Below are 23,462 nucleotides of genomic sequence, written 5' to 3' on the forward strand. Positions count from 1 at the left end.
ATCACCAACCCTTGATCTCTCACAGTCGCAGGTCTCATTTTTACTCTCTTAACATGCAGAGGTCTTTGGAAATGGACCATCTCCTTCTGTTAGAAGATGTACCCCCACCATATATAAAGTCTCTGAATGTTTGGAGAGCTTCTCTAGAAACACAGTGTCAGTAACTAGCTTTGGCATGAAAGCAGGATAGTATTTGTATTATATAATGAAAAATAGCAAAACAGATTTGGTTTCCTAAAGTTTTATCTTTTTTTTGCCTTATGTGGCCATAGTGAAAGAGAAAATTAAAGGGGAGCTGTCATGGTTTAGGCTGGGCTGGCCAATAAATGAACAACACCTGCTCTCTGGAAACCTCTTTCTCCCTTCCTAGAAGAGAGGGAGAGAGAATAAGGGACAGAGACTTATGGGTTGAAAAGAAACTAAAGCTACTTTAATGAAATATCAATAATAAAATGAAAAGATAATAATATGAATAAGAAAATAATTAAATATATACAATATAGATACAAAACCAGTATCGAGTTCTAAGGATGACAGTCACGTCACTGGCAAGCACTGGGAAAGACCCAGACTGGACTCAGTGACAGATGGGAACTGGATTCTGGATCTGGATTCAGGAATGCCATTATTTAAAAGACACTTATCTGAAAAGTAGAATTACTGAAAAGAAAATTGGTTTTGGTCTATCTTAAACCAGGACAGGAGCCTACTAATTTGAAGCACCCAGAATGTTGGTCTTCAAGAAGAATACTGGAATCACAAGGTTCAGGATCAGGTTCTAAGATCTGACAAGACTGTGATTTTGGTACACAAAAGAAATAAGTGAGTAAAGAATTAACAGGGTTTTTTTTCAGCTTTGTTTCCACAGGAAGTATAATGAAAAAAACCGTAGCTTTGTAACTATTTGTCCTGACCAGCCTCAGTGTCTTTCAAAAACCTCAAGAAACCCCTGCTTTTCACTGTGCCTTAAATCATCCATATAGAAGAATGTCCAAGAACATTAATCTGGTACTCAAACTCAATTTCCCTAAAGTCAACGGGCAAAAAATACACAGTGTTTATTTTAACACTGCTTGCAGTTCAAGATTCAAATCTTGAACAAGAGCGGAAACATCCTCTGATGACAATTTTCAGGTATTCGAGTCAGTTCAGGAAATAATTGTGGCTGTGGTAGTCTTTAGTGGCAGTAAGTTAAAACAGTGACAGAAAGCACTTTCACTGCAGTAGTGTTTCCTCCTCCCTGAGCACAGTGTTTAGACAGTGAAGGAAGATGCTTTTCTTGCCAGTTTCACTCCTGTTTGAGGAGGCTGTACTGATTGTTTTTCTCCTAAGCATTTTATTTAATGACAATTTGGATAAATCTCTTTGTATGATATCTTTTGTACTTTAAGGGGACGGTCCAGCAGATTCATGGGCAATTTGCTATGTAGGGAAAGGGATACGTATTAGGTTGATGTTAATGCTGGAAAGCATTTGATGTCTGGGCTGTACGCTATACAGTAAAGAGTAAGGTTTGGAGGCAGTTTGTGTTACTTGATCTCAGATATAGACCCTGCACCTATGTTTGCGCTGACGTAGCCTGGTGTCTACAATTTACTCCGCCTCTGAGCCCCTTCCACTAACTTTAGAAATTGATGAAATTCTTGAGGAAAAAAGGTATCAAAGTTAGGGTGTTTGGATTTTTTCTGGAAATAAACAGAAGAGAAAGACTTCACACGTCCAGTTGATTGTAGAGCTGCTGCATGATCTCATTATGAGCCATAGAGACTCCTACGGAGTGCATGGATACATACTGCCACTGCAGAGGAACATTTCATATAGAGCATGCTGCAGTTTCTGATTACTTCTGCTCATAATTTCACATTGTTTCAAGGAAAATATGTTTAATTAGTTTTGGGAGTAGGAAATGACAGTGTATATCTATATAGATGAACAGTTTAACTGTTCTTTATTTGTGGAGTACACAGATGTGAGATACAGGTGAGGATTCTCACAGATAAGAGCTCACAGAGATAAGCTATAGGTCTTCAAAACAGACATATTCAGCCTTGATTAAATACCAGAAGCAGTCCAGTTGTAATAGCAAAGAACTTGATGAGGGCATTCACATTTATTCTAGTAGCCTCATGCTGCATCGCCCCAAAAAACTTCTGACTGCATTTAGGCATGATGTGATGAAAAGTGAAAGCATTTTGCTGTTTCTTCTTGCACGTTTTTCTCCTTGAAAATATGGGAATATCCAGTTTCATTTTTGTTTTGTCTTCTTCAAAAGTTGAAGGAAAACAATCTCTGTACTGACATGAGTTATCTGCAGAGGAATGAATCTTGATCACTTTGGTGACATTTATTATCTGTAATTATTTCATGAATTGTTTAGACTGAATGACCATTTGTAAATAATTTTTTGACTGTTTGCTCTTTGTCTTGCTTTTGCTAAGTAACATGTTTTTCTACTGCTTGACCAAATAATAGTAGTATTCTAAAGGGGTAAAGATTTAATTTCCTTCCAGGAAACTAATGGAGAACTCATCATTCATGCTACCTTTCATAAAACTTCTGGTATTTTCATTAGGAATTCCCAAATTCTGTCAGGATAAATTCAAAATACAAACATAGTCCACTGAGCTTTGCTTTTTTTATACTTTATCAAACTTTTATCAAGACTATGAGTAGGAGTGTAGGCTTTTGCCTTGCACGCTGATATTGTAAAATATTCAATTTCTTGTAATCCACTGAAGAAAAGAGAGTGATGCTGAAAGGAAGGGAAAGGAACAGTATAACCATATGTACTGGTTTTAGCTGTGATAGATGGAGTTAATTTTCTTCATAGTGGCTTGTATGGTGCTACATTTTAGATTTGTGCTGCATAACAGTGTTGATAACATAGGGATGTTTTAGCCGCTGCTGAGCAGTGCTCACACAGCTTCAAGGCCTTTTCTGCTTCTCATGCTGCCCCACCAGCAGGTAGGCTGGTAGTGCACATGGAGTTGGGAGGGGACACAGCTGGGACAGCTGACTTCAACTGACCAAAGGGACATCCCACACCATATGATGTCATGCTCAGCAATAAATGGTGGGGGAGGAAGGATGAAGGGAGGGCATTCGTAGTTATGACTTTGTCCTTCCAAAGTAACCTTTACACTTGATGGAGCCCTGCTTTCCCGGAAATGGCTGAACACCTTCTTGCTGATGGGAAGTAGTGAATTAACTCCTTGGCTTGCTTTGCTTGTGTGCACAGCTTTTGCGTTCCCTATTAAACTGTCTTTATCTCAATCCACAAGTTTTCTCACTTTGACCCTTCTGATTCTCTCCCTTATCCTACTGTGGGGGGAGTGAGCAAGTGGCTGTGTGGGGTTGAGCTGTTGGCCAGGGCTAAATCGCAGCAATATACCAATATACTTGAGTCGTTTCAAAAATTTTTATTCATTAGTTAAATGAGACTCTGACTCTCACTTCTTGCTCCATGGTTCATCTCCTAAACTTCTCAGAGGACAAGTAAAATTCACCACCTTTCCCCAGACAAATTAGAATAACAGGAAAGAACGATAGGTATCAACTGCTCCAGTGATTTCCTGGTGTCTATGCTGAGTCAGATGTGGCTTTGGGTGGAAGAGGCCATACAGTCTCTGCCACAGAGAATTGAAAGTGGCTTGCCTTAGAAGTTGCTGAACAGCATGCATTCTACCACAAAGAACACAAGATCACAAAAACACACAGATATTGTAACAGGAGAAACCACAACAGACAGTCAGAAAAGGAAGAGGTGGAAAATCTGAAAGATAAAGCGCTCATATATGGGATATATACAGAACTAGAAAGCTTATACATCTTTTCAAAAACAGCAAAGTAAATGAGTGCTTTCTGTTGCATTGAGCATACGTCAAATTGTGCATCTATGGAGAATAAGTGGGAAAATGTTGATGTTATCTCCTGTGTATGACACATCAGTGAGCTATCTTGTTCCTTCTCCTAACAGTGTGCATTGAATTTTTTAGTCTTTTGAGATTTTTACAGAAATGTGAGTTTTTAAAACAGGCTGTGAAGTAAAGCCTGGCTGGATAGGGCAACCTGGCACTAAGACACTAAGATAGATGCTGCCTTTTTTTTTTTCTTTTTCAGTTAACATTGATTCTATTTTCTCTATGTGAAAAGACCTTATCCACATCTCAAATTTTAACTTGAAAAGTTAAAAGTTAATAATTTTCCTCTCAGTAAAATTTTATAATGTTATTTTAGTGTCTGCATAAGTATGTCTTCTGGAATTGACATAAAAAGGGGATCTTGTATTTATGTATCTTTTGATTTTGGCATTTGTCAAATGTGGATTTACAAAGGAAAAACATTAACTATTTACATTAAAGCCAGTACTGACATGAGAACAAACAGAAATACATGAAAAAAAAATTAACTTAGCTGTCAGAAATTCACCATCTGTAGAACAATCAACCTTTGGAAGAGCTCTTCATTTGGAACAGTAGGTGCAAAACATCTGACTAGATTAGAAGTGGAACTTGCCAGGCTTGTGAGTAAAAGTACATTGGCTAAACTAGGAAGTAACTGGTGCAATATAGTATAGAGATTTTGAATATTTCAAGTTTGGAAAATTGCCATCAAATCTAAAGCAGTTTCAGTATGATCCTACCTGGAGTCCTCGTGTTTCTGCTGTAAAGTGTGTTCCCAGCTATAGGACTATAGCCCAGCTTGCTTCAGAAATAATACTGTTCAGCAGAAAAAGAGATTGAAACCCAAATAAATGGCCACAGGTTTTCAAGAGAGTAACTTTTCACAAACTAAATGGATCTATGATGAATTTCAGACTTTCATGATTGATGAGGTAAGTGGATCACAAATCACACTTGTTGCCTGAGCATTGTTGCACGTCAGCTGAGGATATTTTTAGTCTGTTCTTGGACCAGCTCTTGAGAAGTGGGCACAGCTATCCCAGCATTGTAGTGACTGACACTTTAAAGTACAGTGACATATTATTGACCAATTACTTAATGTATTATTTCATAATCAACAAACACAATTTTCAGGTTCTTTGGTCCTCTTGCAGTTCTTTGATGGTAGGTCAAGACCTTCCATATTTTGTTTACCACAATGCTCTCCTGCCCTCACCAGCCAGTCTCCCTGCTTCTAGATGTAGAACCACTCTCTTCCATCCAAACAGAAGCAGTATCATGTCTGCCATGAACAATGAACCCTCTCTTCACATTTCCTTGTGCTTGTTGCAGTTTTCAATATGGTTTAGTCTAGTTATGTTATTGCTGAGTTAGGTTAAATGCAAATGCTACATCCTCATTTACAAAGCCAACACCTTCTGAGTTCCTTGTTGACTACATTTTCAGGGCCTAGAACCCCATCTGAACAACAGTGCTACCCACTGGCTCTGCAAAACACATTGCAGCTCAGGGTGCACTGAAAAAAAAAACACCTGGGATTACTCAGACAGTAGTCAGAAAATGTAAACATCTTACAAGACTAGATCTTCAGTTTTCACCTGTATAGCTATTAGATAAGGAATGATTGCAGAAAAAATTACATTATTAAACTTCTTATGAAACCAACAATTTAACCAATCTTAAACAAAAACAAACATGTTTACAGATGGTACCATTTATACTGTCAACTGGGAACAAGACCAAGCCTTTACATTTTAATTTTGTTTTTATTTAATATTCGTTTTTGTTAAACCTTCTGTTTCTGTTATCTTTGTTTCTGTTCGTGTCACCATGGTCAGTGTAAGTTTGGATTTCATGTCTACTTAGTGGCCTTGACTCAGTTGTACCCAAGGCTTTGCTGTACAGTAAGAAACTCTAAAATGGCTGACTTTCAATGTGACATTTAAAGCAATGATAAAAAAAAACCCCACAGTTGGTTCAGCTTCTCTACACTATAGAAGGCTTTGTCAAATTAAAGAGTTAAGATTCATTAAAGAAATAGATATTGAAGAAGACAAAGAGTTTGATGCCTTCAGACAAATCTTCAGAAGGGAAATCTAAGCACCTTTGAACTGCAGAACTTCACAGAGAAATTCAAGCCCAATAAAGATGCCTGAGATTCTGCTCAGAAGCTTAGAAATACCAATGTTGGTTTTCATTTCTGATATTTCCCTCTGCTTTTTATGTTATTTTTGTCCATTTAAATGATTTGCATAATTACAATTATTGTGAAACAGCCTAATGCAGTGATCTGATGCTTATAAAATGTCATGGAGTTGGATCAATGGTAGATTAGAAAAGTAAAATTTAGTATATTCTTCACAGGCTGAATACACCTCAGTATTTTTCAGTGTCTTTATTCCTTGTTATGGTGAACCAAATGAGGTTTTTCATATAGCAGTCAGACCTCTTGCCAACCAAGTTCTGTAGATGTTTTCAGCAAATTGAAAGAACTTTTATTTACTTCAGGTGAAATAAAAATTGGATTCAATTTCACTTTTCATGTCGTTGACATTAACACACATAGAAAATAATTTAGAAAATGACTGAATTAAATAGTTGGCAAAATTAAATAAGGTTAATGATCTGTTGTAGCCTCACATTTAATGTGCCTACTGAGACTACTTTTCACAGAAATTTATTGGGTGTTTATTGTATAGACAATAAGACGTAAACCAAACTTATTAACAGCATAAAAGAAAAACAGTTTTGTTTCTGAGCATTAAATATAGCTACTTACAGCAGCAGCAATGCAAAAATATTTGAAGGAGAACCAGTGAGATCTCAATTTTTTTTTGAATACTATATTATTACTCATTTGCATAGATTACAGTTATGGGTTCTTGTTTGCATTTTAACGAATATGGATCCCACTAGAGCAATAAATAGTGACAAGTTTATTCACAAAGTGCAACTAAATTATGTTTATTATGGATTTTTTTTTATTTCTTCTTGGAAATATGGGTTATAAAGCTAAAATACATATATTTTCAACAGCCAGTCTCAATTTATGGTCATTTACATCACAGGGTACACTTTTATATATTTTCATGGAATTCATAAACATTTTATAGATTATTTCTTGAAGTAAACTTTAAAATAATGCACAGCACTTAGCATATTTCACACTAATTTTTACAGACTTTTTTTTTAGTTGTTTATGATGACATATTTATACTGTGATTAAACTTTCATTAAACTATCATTAAAATAGCTTAAAGAAATGATATAATGCAATAATAGTGATGCATTTTAACAATGAGTTTTTCTGGCCTTTTTTTGTGAAAATGTCCAGGTCCTTTATTGTTGCTAACAAGAGTACAGAATTTTAGTCTTCATCTACTTACCATCCACCTGAAAAAATTTTAGACTTAAATTTTTCTACCTGACTCTAATATCATCAAAAACATTTGGACTGACTTGGCATTCGTGGAAATGGATTGCCATGAAACCTGTATCTGGGTCACCAGGCATTTATATAAAAATATTCTCCTTCAAATCCTAATTCCAGTATCTTGGTATTCAGTTTGCCCCTTTACGTGAACCTCACAGTGCTGTGGACCTTGGTATAACACACATATACATATATTTATAGACATACATTTGAGCATGCATATGCATACGCATACATCATAAACATATACTTACATATATATACACACATGCGTACATATATACATACACATACATACGTATATACACACATATACTCGTATATCTCTATATGCTGACCAGAGATCACTCAGGAAAAGGACATGATAAAAGAGAGCACCTTTTTGAATATTTGTGATTGGGACTTCATAAAATCCCAGTCACAGATTTCAGTTTCATATTTGTGATTGGCACTTTCAGTGGGCACAAACAGAAACACAGGAGGTTCCCTCTGAGCATCAGGAAACACTTTTTTTACTGTGAGGGTGACTGAGCACTGGTACAGGTTGCCTGGGGAAGTTGTGGAGTCTCCATCCTTGAAGATATTCAGATGCCATCTGGTCATGGTCCTGGGCAATCGCCTCTAGGTGGAAGGGGGATTGGACCAGATAACCTCCAGAACCCCCGTCCTATCTCAACCACTCTTTGATTCTGTGATAAAAGCCCATTTGATACCTAGTCTTAAAACAGGGTCTTCCTAACCTCTTCATTCCATAGTTATCTAACTTATGTTTATGAGTTGTGGTGCAGTGTTGTTCTTCACAGAGTCCTCAGATCAAAAAGAACTGTGGGGATTTCCTCGTGTCAGTCTCTTCCCATGGTATTTCCATCACAAAGACCACTGGTCCTATTCAGAGCCAGAATAGCTGAACAGAAACAAAGATTCCAACTGGGTTGGGTAAAGGCCTAACAGTTTGAAAACTATTAAAAAGTCCCATTTCCTATGTCCTTTTCCTAACTTTCTCTTAACTCACTTTCATTCTCCTAATCCAGTTTAAAAAGATAGAGCTTAATTAAGGAATGAATTAAGAGCATGCATTAACTGCAGTTTACATCCAGAACAAAACCCAGGCTAAAAAAATAAGCTCCCCTACATATAAACACAGACAAACATGGTAAACAAACACCTATTAACTCTATGGAAATGCATATCAAGCAGTCTAGCAAGATGAAAAAGATAGTATCTCTGAGGAACTTCAATTTAATGACCAAGCACAGAGAGTAGGATGAATGATAAAATGGTGCATTCTGCAATGTTTATTGTCTGTTTTTTTTGAATTAAATTTGTTTTATAACGGTGTTTATGAATAATAAAACAAGTACTAAAGAAAAAGGCCATAAAAGAACTAATGTCTGAAACTTTGCTGGTCTTAGGCAGGTTACAATTTGCATCAATTTACAGTGTTTTTAATGCTCAGATATTGCAAGCTCCATGTCCTGTGAGTATTTAAACAAACATGACCTAAATAGATAGTATTTTTTTCTCTAAAGCTAAAATATGAACCTGCCCAATATCTATCAGAAAATGAAACAAGATCTATACCTGTGCACAGAATTCTCAGCAAGTATTGATCAGTTTTAAATACTTGACCATATATTTACTCTTTTCTTACTACTTTATTTACTCTTTTCTTACTACTATTTTTCTTAACATCCCCATGAAACGTTATTCTTAGGCATTAGGTATTTTGGGAGGTGTATTAACAGACCTGTACTATATTATCTGATGCTCTAACTGTACAATTACTGTGTGCAGATCATGTTGTGAAAAGCTTCACTACTCATTCATTGTCAATCTTCTGTGAAGCAAACAGACAATTGATTATATTCATGATTCTTAATAGCACACTATTTCTTTGTGTTTATGGAAAATATCTAACTTTGACCTGTGAATTCTGAAGCATTTGAACCAAACCTTTCTCTCAGTTGCAGGATGTTGTGTGAACCTCACATAAATTAAAAGCAAAATGGCTCTAAACCCTCTGGAATGTGATGCTTCCTCCCAGGCTCACACCCATTCCAAGTTTTCTTACATTTTTATTTTAAATGATAAAGTAGTATTTTCAACTTTTCAACACAAATGCCACCTGCCAATTTGAAGGGAACACTATGAACCTATAAAGAATGCTCATTGTGGAGATTTCTAAAGATAACCGGATAGCGTTTCAATCATCAAGAATTTTTCTGTATTGTCTGTAATTCTGAGGGAGTGTACATGTGAGCTCTGAGAGCTTTTCTGAATGTTGATGTCAGGTTGCCTAGAACACTGTGTTACCTTAACACCTAATATAGAATCTATTATAGTTGCTGAGGTATGTCACACTGTCTTTACTATAAATAAATCACAGAATCACAGAATCACAGAATCTTAGTGGTTGGAAGGGACCTCTGAGATCATCGAGTCCAACCACAAAAAAAAAAAAAAAACGAAAAAACACACACAAAAAAAAAAGCACCCACCTACTAAACTCCACACCCACAACCCCACACACAACATCCCACCACAAACCAATAATCTTGGGCACTAGAGCATGCCCTGAAGAGCCATGTCTACACGTTTCTTAAATACCTCCAGGGATAGTGACTCCACCACCTCCCTGGGCAGGCTGTTCCAGTGCCTGACCACTCTTTCAGTAAAGTAATTCTTCCTAATATCTAATCTAAATCTCCCTTGCCGCAGCTTCATACCATTTCCTCTGGTCCTGTCGTTATTCCCTTGGGAGAAGAGGCCAACCCCTGCCTCTCTACAGTTTCCTTTCAGGTAGTTGTAGAGGGCAATGAGATCTCCCCTCAGCCTCCTCTTCTCCAAACTAAACATGCCCAGTTCCCTCAGCCTCTCCTCACAGGACTTGTTCTCCAGACCCCTCACCAGCTTGGTGGCTCTCCTCTGGACACGCTCCAGCACTTCAATGTCTTTCCTGTAGTGAGGGGCCCAAAACTGAACACAGTACTCGAGGTGAGGCCTCACCAATGCCGAGTACAGAGGCATGATGACTTCCCTACTCCTGCTGGCCACGCTATTCCTGATACAAGCCAGGATGCTATTGGCCTTCTTGACCACCTGGGCACACTGCTGGCTCATGTTAAGCCGGCTGTCCACTAACACTCCCAGGTCCTTTTCTGCCGGGCAGCTTTCCAGCCACTCAGCCCCAAGCCTGTAGTGTTGCCCGGGGTTGTTGTGACCAAAATGCAGGACCCAGCACTTGGCCTTATTAAACCTCATCCCATTGGCCTTGGCCCATTGATCCAACCTGTCTAGATCCCTCTGTAAAGCCTTCCGACCCTCAAGCAGATCAACACTCCCACCTAGTTTGGTGTCATCCGCAAACTTACTGAGGGTGCATTCAATCCCCTTGTCTAGATCATCAATAAAGATATTGAACAAGACTGGCCCCAAAACCGAGCCCTGAGGGACACCACTGATGACCGGCCGCCAACCAGATTTTGCTCCATTAATCACAACTCGCTGGGCACGGCCATCCAGCCAGTTTTTAATCCAGTGGAGGGTACACTTGTCTATGCCATGATTCTCCAGTTTCTCCAGGAGAATGCCGTGGGGGACGGTGTCTAAGGCCTTACCAAAGTCCAGGTAGACAACATCCACAGCCTTCCCCTCATCGAGAAAGCGGGTCACATGGTCATAGAAAGAGATCAAGTTGGTCAGGCAGGACCTCCCTTTCATAAACCCATGCTGGCTGGCCCTGATCCCTTGGCTGCCCTTCCCTTGCCTTGAGAGCTCACTCAGGATGATCCTCTCCATGATCTTTCCCACATACAAAATGAAGTATATCACACAGAAATCATGAAGGAAAGTGGACACAAATTCTTTTGTTAGTAAATATGAAGGAGAGAAGAATCTCTCTGCACCAAATTCAGGGTCGTGTCTGCATAGTCCTTTAGAGTCATGCACATCTCATTACACTGGAGTCAGAGAGTGGTATCTGAAGCACGATGAACTTTGTTCCATGAGTATCCCAGTTAAGTAGACGTGATATAAAATTCAAACATATGTGAGGAGGATTTTCAAAATCTGAAATCTAGTATAAGATAAGCATTCTGACCTCTTAGATCTATTACAGAAATCCATGCACATGATAAAAAAAATAAAGGCATCATTTTCCATAATATTTTTCATAAATAGCATTAAATGAATAAGTAATACCACAGTATACCTTGTAAAATATTATTAGTATTTGACAGTCATAATTAGTCTCAAGATTGAAAAATCATACAAGGATTGATTGTAGCAACTAATTTTCCAATAATAATGCTCTGTATTTTCAGAGGAATGGCGACATTTTCAGGGCTTAATAACTACGATTATGTTTTATTCTACTCATCATCGATGCCCAGTATTTTAAGTGGTTATTTTACTCCAAAAACTAGAAATTAAGAGTACATGAACACATCAGGTTCTTATTTAATCAGTGCCAGTGGTTCGGTTCCTTACTGTTCAAACTGATAAACTGCAACAACTTCTCAGCTGATGGAAATCTGAAGAACTGCCTTTACTTCACTGAGGAATTATTAATCTACACCTGTTTAAGAGACGGACACAGTTTACCATCCCTTTTTTACATCTTCATGGTTCAACATTTTCAGTGGAACCAAATGAGAGAAGAACCTCTGGAAGGCTTTCACTGAACGTAAAGAGGAGGTTGAAACATTCACAAAGGAGAACTTGTGGAGTGATCACTGGAGGTGAGCAAATATTATTTAGTCTTGTACTACCTCAGGAAACATTTTCAAATTTAGCTCTTACAACTGGTAGAGCTTATAATTCTTTCTGAAAGGTATCTATAAATGTTTAACAAATCCCTGAACCATAGTAGTTTTTTTCATGTAAATATTTGAATGTCGACAATAGTTACTCATGTTATTTGGTTTTCATTCTTTTCCTTAATTTTTGATCAAAATTACTTACAAAGGAAGTTAAAAAAATCTAGAAAATACATACATAATTATTTTTTCAGCTACAGAAAAATTACACAGAAATGTGAAAATAAATACTTGAGGTGAATTTTTTCTCAAGGGGAAAATTGTAACTCGTTATGCCAGTGTAGTGCCTACCATAATAAAAAAACCCTACGCCCTGGTTCCTCTCAATAAAAAAGATAAAAATGAACATAAAGTGCATCCATTGGTGAATATATTAAGACAAAATATGGCAGGATCAAGGTAGAGGTCTCCTGTTCCCTAAACATCTGCGAAAAAACAGCATCACTCTGCTGACACCAGCTTCTAACTCCATATTGCTCTGTGCTGCATGTCTCAAAATAAGTTTGCTTTTTTTTCCAAATACCTTATCTTGGAAACTGTACAAGTTCATAGCATTTTTCTTATCGTGAAGTACAAAATGAACCAGAGAATGATTATAAAGACGCAGCTCTGTATTAGCCAAAATCCTGTAACAGAACAAAATAATGGCTTATACAAATGGAACAATATGGTGAATAATTCCCATAGAGAGTCACATATACTCAGTCTGTGTTACAAGTGACAATTTTAAGTTCTTTGGAAAGAGAAGACTCTTTCACATTTTTTTGTGCAGTGAGATTATTTTTAGAAAGGCAGGATCTATGAAGAGTCAATAGCCTTTCAAATGCTTCCTAGAGTCCTGACAGCTTTCAGTCCTGACATTTTTTCTCCTAGTTCTTTAAATGACTTGTCAGTTTCCCAGCTTTTGGCAGATAGATGCTTGTGCACTCATCAGTGAGTCTTTGGCATCCCATTTCTCCCTGCCCCTGTCAATAATCACTCCCAAGCTTGGCAGATACTGCTGGTTTCTCCCTTAGTGCTGATTTGCTCACTTTAAAATAGCCGCTCTCATTTCTGTGTCTGGTATCTGTTGTATTTTATTTAGTGCTCTTCTCCACAGCACAGGAATCCTCTCCCGTCATGTCATTCCCTGCTAATGTCACTCCTCTTCTGCCTTGCTCTAATGAGCTATTTAGTTTCCTGATGTGTGGTGACTGTCACTATCAATGTTTTCAGTGCTTACCAGTATGCTGATTCCTTAAGACTCGCATGATCATGAGAACTCAGTTTTAAATATGACTGGCTGGCTGGTTGAAGACGCAGATACATACTGTCTGTATTTTGAAAATGTCCTGTAAGCCTAAATGTACCTGGGTGGTTGTTGGCCTTAAAAATTCAGTGATAGACACAGTGTTCTATAAGCTAGTAATTGTAATGGTCTTTGAAACACAGGCTGTGCTTCTACAAAATTTTGCAAATTTCAGAAATGTTTGCACCTCTCAAAGCACAAAACCAACACAGTTTTTTTTAGGGAATCCTGTTGTTTTATGTCTTTTTAATTCTTTTAGGCAGGCTGTTCTAAAATAGAAATTATAGGTTATCAAATGTTACATTTATTAATTGAATGGGGGACTGATGTGATGTTTAAAAAAACTGATTGGGTAATCACAAAACTCAGTGGCGAAAGTGGATGTTCTTCACCTTCAGGAAGAGATCAAATATGGTTGTCTGCACGCACAGAGTGACTGTTCTGGCCCTTCTAATAAGGCTTTATTTTACAGGTAATTTAGAAATATATACTTTTTCCATAAGGTATAATTATAAGCAAGAAAGAGTATTTCCTTACCGTCAAGTCTGAGAGCTATTTTCTAAATCATCTTTCAACTTCAATCAGGCTCAGTAGGTCAGAGTCCACCACACGCAGGCTGTTATTACTGGAAATCAGAAGCAACTAACTGGTGCAGCAGTTTTTTCATGAAAAAAAGTAAGAGTGGAGGGCTGTAAATAGTAAAACTTCAGGAAAAGAACTCACTAGGTATTGTGTGTTTCCCAGTTAACCTCTAACTGAGTTTCTCTCTCCAATGAAATGCTGTTCATTAAATGAATCTATATGTTCTTTAAGAGGGGAAAATGAATTCACCAAGCACCAGAAGTTCTAGATCAGTTTCCCCAGATTCCTGTGTGGTGTATGAGGTCAGTGTATTATGTATGGACTCTTAAAATTGAACACTGGCCTTCTTGTCATCATATTGTTGCAGATAAATTTAACAGGTAATTAGCTTGCTAAGTAAAACCTCTTACTGATGTGCTTTCCCATGATGTCTAATATCTATATTTTGAACTGATCTTGTCATAGTTCATTTTGCTTTGTACAAAATAGTTTCTTTTGTATTTGTTACACATAAGTGGTATGAATTCATACCAATGATGGTATGAGTTCAACCAATGATTTTTTTCTGCTGAGATAAACAGAAAAAAAAAAAAAAGCCCTAAGCTCAAATTATGTTTAGCAGACCTGTTAAAGAGAGTATTTGAGTTAATGATAAAATACATTTATCCTCGGTGTAATTCTATAGTCTTTGTACTTTTCATCCAAGAAAAAAAAGCTCTCAGGGCATGCTAGAATGGTGCCATTATTGAAGATAACAAAGTTTCATGGAGCTTTTTATCACATTCTTCTGCCTCAATGGGAAGAGTGCTTCAGTAAAAAGAGAGTGGTAATTATGAGAGATACACCCAGGCACTGCATAAAATTCATGTCTCCTCTAAAATATTGAGTGTCGGAGATTATGATAACTAAAAAACAGGACTTTGAGGTGAAATGAAAACTGATTTGCCTTCACTTTTCTGTAAGATATTACAGTATCACAGAATTACAGAATGGTGGGGGTTGGAAGGGACTTCTAGAGATCATCTAGTCCAACCCCCCTGCTAAAACAGATTCACCTAGAGCAGGTTGCATAAGATCATGCCCAGGTGGGTTTTGAATATCTCCAGAGAAGGAGACTCCACAACCTCTCCGGGCAGCCTGTTCCGGTGCTCTGTCAAAATAAAGTTGTTTTTCCGCATTTTCAGATGGGACTCCTGTGTTCCGGTTTGTGCTCGTTGCCTCTTGTCCTGTCGCTGGGCACCATTGAAAACAGTCTGGCCTCATCCTCTTGACACCCGCCCTTAAGATATTTGTAAGCATTGATAAGATCCCCTCTCACACTTCTCTGCTCCAGGCTAAGCAGGCCCAGGTCTCTCAGCCTTCCCTCGTAAGAGAGGTGCTGCAGTCTCCTGATCATCTTCATAGCCCTTTTGCTGGACTGTCTCCAGTAGTTCCTTGTCTTTCTTGAACTGAGGAGTCCAGAACTGGACACAGTATTCTAGATGTGGTCTCACTAGGGCAGAGCAGAGGGCAAGGAAAACCTCCCTCGGCTTGCTCACCACACAGTTTTTAATGCACCTCAGGAGACCATTGGCTGCCTTGGCCACAAGGACACACCCACAGAAAGGACTCCCTGGTCCCTTTCTGCAGAGCTAGTTTCCAGCAGGTCAGCCCCTAACCTGTACCAGTGTGTGGGATTATTCCTCCCCAGGTGCAGGACCTTACACTTGCCCTTGTTGAACTTCATTTCATTCCTCTCCGCCCTGTCCAGGCCTCACTGAATGGCAGCATGGCCTTCTGGTATGTCAGCCACCCCTCACAGTTTTTTATCATCAGCAAACTGTTGAGGGTACACTCCGTCCCCTCATCCAGGTCACTGATGAATATGTTGAACAAGACTGGACCCAGTACTGACCCCTGGGGAACACCACTACTTACAGGCCTCCAACTGGACTCTGCGCCACTGATCACAACCCTCTGAGCTCTGCCAGTTCTCTGTCCATCTCACTGTACACCCATCTAACCCACACTTCCTAAGCTTACCTATGAGAATGTTATGGGAGACAGTATCAAAAGCCTTGCTAAAGTTGAGGTAGACAACATCCACTGCTCTCCCATCATCCACCCAGCCAGTCATGACATCATAGAAGGTTATCAGATTGTTCAAGCACAGTTTCCCTGTGGCGACTCCATGTTGACCATTCCTGATAATCAGAGATGACATCCAGAATGTCACCTTTCAAGGGATGGAGGTGAGGCTGACTGGCCTGTAGTTTCCCAGGTCCTCCTTCTTGCCCTTTTTTAAGACTGGAGTGACATTTGCTTTCCTCCAGTCCTGAGGCACCTCTCCTGTTCTCCAGGACCTTTCAAAGATGATGGAGAGTGGCTTCGCAATAACATCTGCCAGCTCCCTCAGCACTCACGGGTGCATCCCATCAGGGCCCATGAATTTGTGGGTGTCAAGTTTGCTTAACTGATCTCTAACCGAATCCTGCTCGACCAACGGAAAGTCTTTGTTTCTCCAGACTGCTTCGCCTGCCTCCAGGGTATGGGGTTCCTGAGGGCTGGCTTTAGCAGTAAAGGCTGAAGCAAAGAAGGCATTCAGTAACTCTGCCTTCCCTGTATCCTCCATCACCAGGCCACCCATCTCATTCAGCAGTAGGCACACATTTTCCCTAGTCTTCCTTTTGCTACTGATGTACGCGAAGAATCTCTTCTTGTGGTCCTTGACATCTCTTTCCAGATTTAATTCCAAGTGGGCCTTAGTCTTCCTTGTTGCATCTCTGCATACTCTGACAATGTTTCCATTTTCCTCACAAGTGGCCAGTCACTGTTTCCAAATTCTGTAAACTTCCTTCTTCCATTTGAGTTTTTCCAGAAGCTCCTTGCTCATCCATGAAGGTCTCCTGCCTCCTTTGCTTGATTTCTTATTCATAGGGATAGACTGATCTTGAGCTTGGAGGAAGTGGTGCTTGAATATTAACGAGCTTTCTTGGACCCCCCTACCTTCTAGAGCCCTAACTCATAGCATTCCTCCAAGCAGGTCTTTGAAGAGCCCAAAGTTAGATGTCCTGAAGTCTTTCTGCCCTTCTTCTTCCACATGGGACACTGAGCTCCACCGTTTCATGGTCACTGCAGCCAAGGCTGCCCCCAACCTTCTTATCCCCAACTTTGTTAGTCCAGCAGGACACCTCTCCTCAGGTTCTCCACCACCTGTATCAAAATGTTATCATAAATGCTCTGCAGAAACCTCCTGGACAGTGCGTGCCTGGCTGTCTTGCCTTTCCAGCAAATATCAAGGTGGTTGAAGCCCCCCATGAGAACCAGGGCCTGTGACCACAAGGCTACATTTCTCTGTCTGTGGAAGGCCTCATCAACTTCCTGTTCCTGATCAGGTGGCCTGTAGCAAACACCCACACTAGTGGGTGTTTATCAGAGCCTTTTCAGCACTGAATCTGTATTTGGCAATGAAAGACATATTTCGTTCATTAGTAAGATACCCCCACCTCCTGCCCCTGGAAATTTAGTATTAACCATGTTACCAACAGGATTAGCACATTAAGATGGGAAATGCCAACAAATAATTACTTTGCAAATGTAACCATAGACAGGGTGTGGATAGCTTTTAGCTCAAGAGTTACATGAATTGATATTATGTCAGTCATATTTGATACATCAATGCTGGCCTCAATGTCTTTGATCATTTGATTGGGTAAATGTGACAGTAAAAGAAAAGAGAAAGTACATAATTGAAGCAATAGAAAAAAGTAGATTCAGCCAGATGTTAGAAGCCAACAAAGATAAAATTGTAACACCCAAAGGTTCACTGTCATGAGAGCAATAGAAGGAACTTCAGTAGTAATTCTGTCTCATAAAAAGTACCATAGAACCATCCAGCTCTCTATATACAAGGTGCATTCACCTTCTATGTAACTGAGAAGCAGAGAGTAGAAATAATTTTGCAAACTCCTTTTTACTAATGGTGCTGACTTTATTGTTGATCGCTTGATAGTTGTAATAGGCATTTCTGAGAGGATAAAACAAAAAACTATGTCCGTTTTAAATCATACAGTAGCATAGGAAAGGTTTTAATTATTTGATAAATCACAGAATCATAGAATGGTTCGGGTTGGAAGGGACCTTAAGATCATCTAGTTCCAACCTCCCTGCCCTGGGCAGGGACACCTCCCACTAGACCAGGCTGCTCAAAGCCTCATCCAGCCTGGCCTTGAACACTTCCAGGGATGAAGCAGTTGGTGCTAAGTGTCCAGTGTCCACACTTTGCCCATTCTGGGAAGCTTTGCTTCAGACTAACTGGAGTTTCCTCTTATGGACTGCATGCTCATTGCCATCGTAAGCCTATTAAACGTGACTCTGCAGGACATCTTTCAGTGTAGTTTCATCCAGTTACACACTCTGAGGTAACTCTGTGACATGAGCCAAAGTGCAGTAAGTGGGAACAAATGGAAGATTCATATAGAAGTTGCACTTCTGGTATGAACTAAAGCACTTAGATGTACCAAGACTCACATTAGGATTATATTCATCTGGGTCCTTCTTTGGATCTCAGGGGTTTACTTACTTGCTTGTTTCACCTGAGGATCTTCTTGGAAGCTCCCACTAAATTCCAATAATTCCTATCTGAATTCTTGGTGTTGGTTAATTAAAAAAAAAAAAACAAAAAAAACCCCAAAAAAGCCCAAAGACCCCCCAAAAACCAAAAAAACCCCAAACTGCTTCCCTGGGCTCATAAAATAATGTGAGATCAATTTCAGGTTAAAATGTTCTTAATTGCTTATTGTTGTCTTACGTCCTTAACTTTCTGAGTCCTTTTCATCTGAAATACGTGTTTATGAAAACATTCTTTTGCTGTGTGTCTCTCAGTATTGCTATGACGCCAATTCTGAAGGGAAAGTATAGCTTCCACACTTGTGTGAGCAGTGATAGAAGCATGTCTACTCTACTGTGCCTGCATCCATGACGGCTGCAAGCCGGATTTCATAATTCATGAAAAGGATGTCTTACATAGAGCTTATTTTTGGGAGGTACTGACTCAGCTATGCAGACTGGTTATGGGCAGATGTGAGGTTCTTGCTTGTTTGAATGTGAATCAGCTGCAGCCAAGAAGCCATTAACTTTGTCTGGCACTGTGCCTAAACTAACACAGCTGTCCCCTTAAAAAAAAAAGACACAAACAAATAGAGCATGCAGTCAAAAGTTGGCTGCAACTTTAATTGCAAATAGTAGTTTAGAAAAACTGAAATACATAATTTCTTACTGTGTTTCAAAGAGAACTACTATTTTGACTCATACAGAGTCAATGTATTTTGAAATATGACTTCAATCAAATTATGTAAGTCCACACAAAACAGTTTCATCTATCTCTATGTTCTTTCATTAGAAGTTAACAAAATGAATGGTGCTCACAGGAATCATTCCCTAAAATGCATAATCCTCTCTTCATTCTTTCCAGAGCCCAGAATTTTTATTATGTGTTGAATGTCTGCTGGCATTTAATACTCATTATCTGAAAGCAAATATCTTGAAGGATTTCAGAAGTGACCCTAATGATGTCCTTAGATGTCCATTGGAAGATAATGAATGTTCTAGTAACTGTGTTGTGAAGGGCAAGCATATGAAAAATATGTAGAATTTCTAAAATGCATTGACAGATTGGTTGATGAGATATGGTCAAATTGCTCAGGAGAATTGCGGAGAATACCGTGTCGTTACCTAATAATAAATCGACTGGAAATACCAAAGGAAATGCAAGCCAAGCCTGCGATATTAGTCTAGTAGTATAGTCAATGCCCACATTTCTACTTTTATTGATTTTTAGAAATGATCATTTGTTCCATCTTGGGCATAACTGTCAGCATGGGACTGAACCTGTTATCTATGATAAGCTTTTGTTGAGCAAAACAATGAACTGAAAAATCTCTGTCACCTTTAATCACTATTTGCTCTTCAGTTCCTACACAGGAAGGCATTAGGCCACAACGAGAGGTAGTTCAAAAACCACTTCAGCTGTGAGAAAAGCCTGCTCTTAAAGGTGAATTCCAAAACATTTTATTTATCAGCCCTCTATGAGATGCCATGTTTCTTGGGTTGTTTTAATTTTGGGCTGCTTTGTGTTTGGTGGGGTTTTTTTGTGTTTTGTTTGTTTGTTTGTTTTGTTTGTTGTTTGTTTGTTTGTTTTTATAATTTGGCTAATCTAAACTCTAATTTAATCAATGAATAGTAAAAAGTTCTGATTTTTTTCTGTAAGCAGTCAAAATAGCTCTTTAGTTCAGCACCTCAAATATGGTGGTTGGAATGTTTTAACTCCTACAGACTTGATCAAATTTCATACGAGACTTGATTTTTGCAATGTTGCACTAATGTGGTAGAGGTTTTTAAACCAAAATCTCTGTGGCTTTCCTGATTTTTGCTATATGTTTATGACTTATTATTTCTACTGCTCATACTGATTCTGCTGACACCATCTGACATACTACACTTTAATCAGCCTTAACCTTTGCCAGGGTTCGGGGAGCAGGAGATCCACTCTGAAAACTGAGGAACTGTAACCAGACCCTTGACAGCAGCCTTCCTCCTACACCATGCTGTTTCATCAGAAGTTCAGTGAAGCAGAGTCTGAACTGATATCTCCAAAGAAAATACTGTGTTTAGATCAGGTTAGAGTCAAGCAACACTTGTATTTTGCTCTGTGTAGATTTTTGGGTTTGAGTTTTCTCTGAATCCCACTTGGATACATTTAACTTCCCAAATTGTCCCTTCCTAGAGGTTTTCTTTTGTTCTGGAGCCTGACAGCCTCACATACTGAAAGCTTACTTGGCCATTCACTGCAAGCAAAATCGAACAAATAATTTAAGAAAAACTTAATCTATATTCTAGAGAAGGACCTGGGAAAATATACCTCTGGAAAGTTTTTAGAGGCAAGGGGTAGAAACCCAGGGGCTACAGTGCTTACCAAGGAATAGTTCCACCAGCCTGATTCCAAGGCTTCCCCATAATATTAATTTCTTTTTTTTCCTCTTACTGAAAAAGCATTCACAACTCAGTACAGCCTGGGGTTGTCGGCCCATGCCATAGCTGTGGTAAAGTAGCCAATTTTAGAGCTCATGAAATGCAAGTAGACCAAGAGCCACAAGCTGGCATCCCCTCATCTGTCCTGTTCATCAGCCCAGGAAGGATACTGCTCTTTAAATGTGAGAGCATGGATTGGAATTTTGTCACATTTACAAGCAATGCATCTTTTTTATTCAGTTTGTAGACTAATTATAACTTTAAACGTTGAGCATGTTAATGTAGCACAGGGTTGGACTGTGTCCAGTATTCCCATAATAAAAGCTTGTTTTAAGGTTTTCTATCTATCTCAGCCGTTGAAATGCAATTTAGATGCACACTGACATATGTGAATTTCATTTTGGGAAGAATGTTTTACGCTCGCTATGACTAAGGTGTGATTGGTTTCTTTCTTCTTCTAATTATTTATAGGTCCATAAAATGTTTTTCTACAGACAGTTTCTCATTTGCAACCACAGACACACACAAGAAACTGCTACATTCTATTTTATAAGAAATATAACCATTTCAGTACAGAATCCTGCTTTGTGTTTTTCATAGACAGAAATAAAGCCCCTGATTTAATTTACACTGTAATTATTTTTCCTTAAAATAAGGATTATTATTTTACTAAGAATCTTCAGATACAGTTCCACCTTGTTAAATAGGTTCTAAAATCCAGGAAGCATTAACAAAGATTTAATGAAAAGTGGACCTAAAGTAGATCTTAGTATCTCAATATTTTGAACAGTGAGAATGTATGTTTATTTTCTCAAATTTAGGTTGGCATACTTATTTTATAATGAAAAAATAATATATTTCTGTGTCTTTTTGACAAATAGTCAAGATTCTTTTTCAAGGCAAACGCTGTCAAGAAGTTTTTTTCCATACAGTCAAGTCCATTTTTTCTGTTTTGATATGGACAGGAGACACTAATCACAATGCCACTGCAGAGTTTGTGTGAATGAGTGAACTGCAAATTACAAACAATTAATAAAGCTTATACTATAGATGCTGATATGGATCATCATTAAATTCACAACAGGTGAAACCAACCAGTCCTCATTCGCACTGTAATTATTTTTGACTCTTACTTTACAAAGGAAAACTTACTGAAATAAATGAGATTGTATATGAACAAAGAATAAGAAAAGCATTATTCTAACCAGGGAATGTGCCTTACCAAAGTTGATCTTGGAACATCAAAGCTGATCTTGGAAGACAGAATGACACATGCATATTGTTTTTTATTTCTTAATGTTCTTTTCTTTTTTTTTTCCAACCAAAAGATTTGAAAGGTAGGTTTTGTTGGAAAAAAAAAGAACCAAAAAAACCCACACCACCAAAAACCAGCACTCAAGTCTCATTTTTATTTTTAATAGTTGCAGCTGAGCTTCTGTTTGGTCAGCATTTTTGTGATACTACTTACAATATGATTTTCATTGATGACAGGTGGTGTTTATATATGTACGTTAAGCATTCTGCAAAGTGTCTGATTTTTCAGTGTAAAGAGGGATATGTGGATGAAAACAGAGCCCTCCAAGTCAGGCGTCTAGAACTGCTGGAATTAAGTTTTGAAATTCTTAAAACACCAAACTATGTCCTTCCTGTTAAACATGATCAAGCTTTGCATTTTCTTTTAAAACTAAAAAGTCTTCTACATACCTGAGTATAGTACATTAAGAAGAAAATTTTGTGGCTGTACTGGTTTTGGCTAGGATAGACTTAATTTTTTTCATAGTAGCTTTTATGGGGCTATGTTTTGGATATGAAAACATAAAATGGCAAAGAGGGTGTAGACATTACCAAAAAAAAATATCCCATCTTCATTTTGTTTTTTCTAAATGATTTATTGATATTTCTATATAGACTTGGAAACAGCTAATGTTATGTCAAAATATATATATGTGCATATATATAAGTATACATATGCAAAGTATAAGTGCAGATGAAGATAGAATATGTGTAACTGTAGTATGTGTGTATGAAATGTTTAATATGGCTATCTAATATAATTTTAAAATTAATAGGGAAAGTTACACTAACAGACAGGAATTTACAAAAGTTTATCCATCCTTTATGTTTTGCATTTATTCTGTCAGAAGAAATTCTTTTGCTAGTAATCAGGATATATAACAGGTTAATTCTCAGGAATACACAGAATTCATCAAAAAAGCAAAACAAAAATTCAGCTGTCAAGGTAAAGCAGAACTGTTCTGGAACAGACGCAGGATTCAGAAACAGCTGGTGCTTGTGTACCAGCTTGTGCTTCACAAGCACTCTTGTGATTCTCATCTTAAGTTCTCTCATAAAAAAGACAGAGCATCATAAACTCTTACAGTTACAAAGAAAGCACTTGAAAAGAGTGTAAGAGATGGAGCAATCTGCAATGT

Source organism: Larus michahellis, chromosome 2, assembly GCF_964199755.1.
Source record: "Larus michahellis chromosome 2, bLarMic1.1, whole genome shotgun sequence".
Taxonomy (NCBI): domain Eukaryota; kingdom Metazoa; phylum Chordata; class Aves; order Charadriiformes; family Laridae; genus Larus; species Larus michahellis.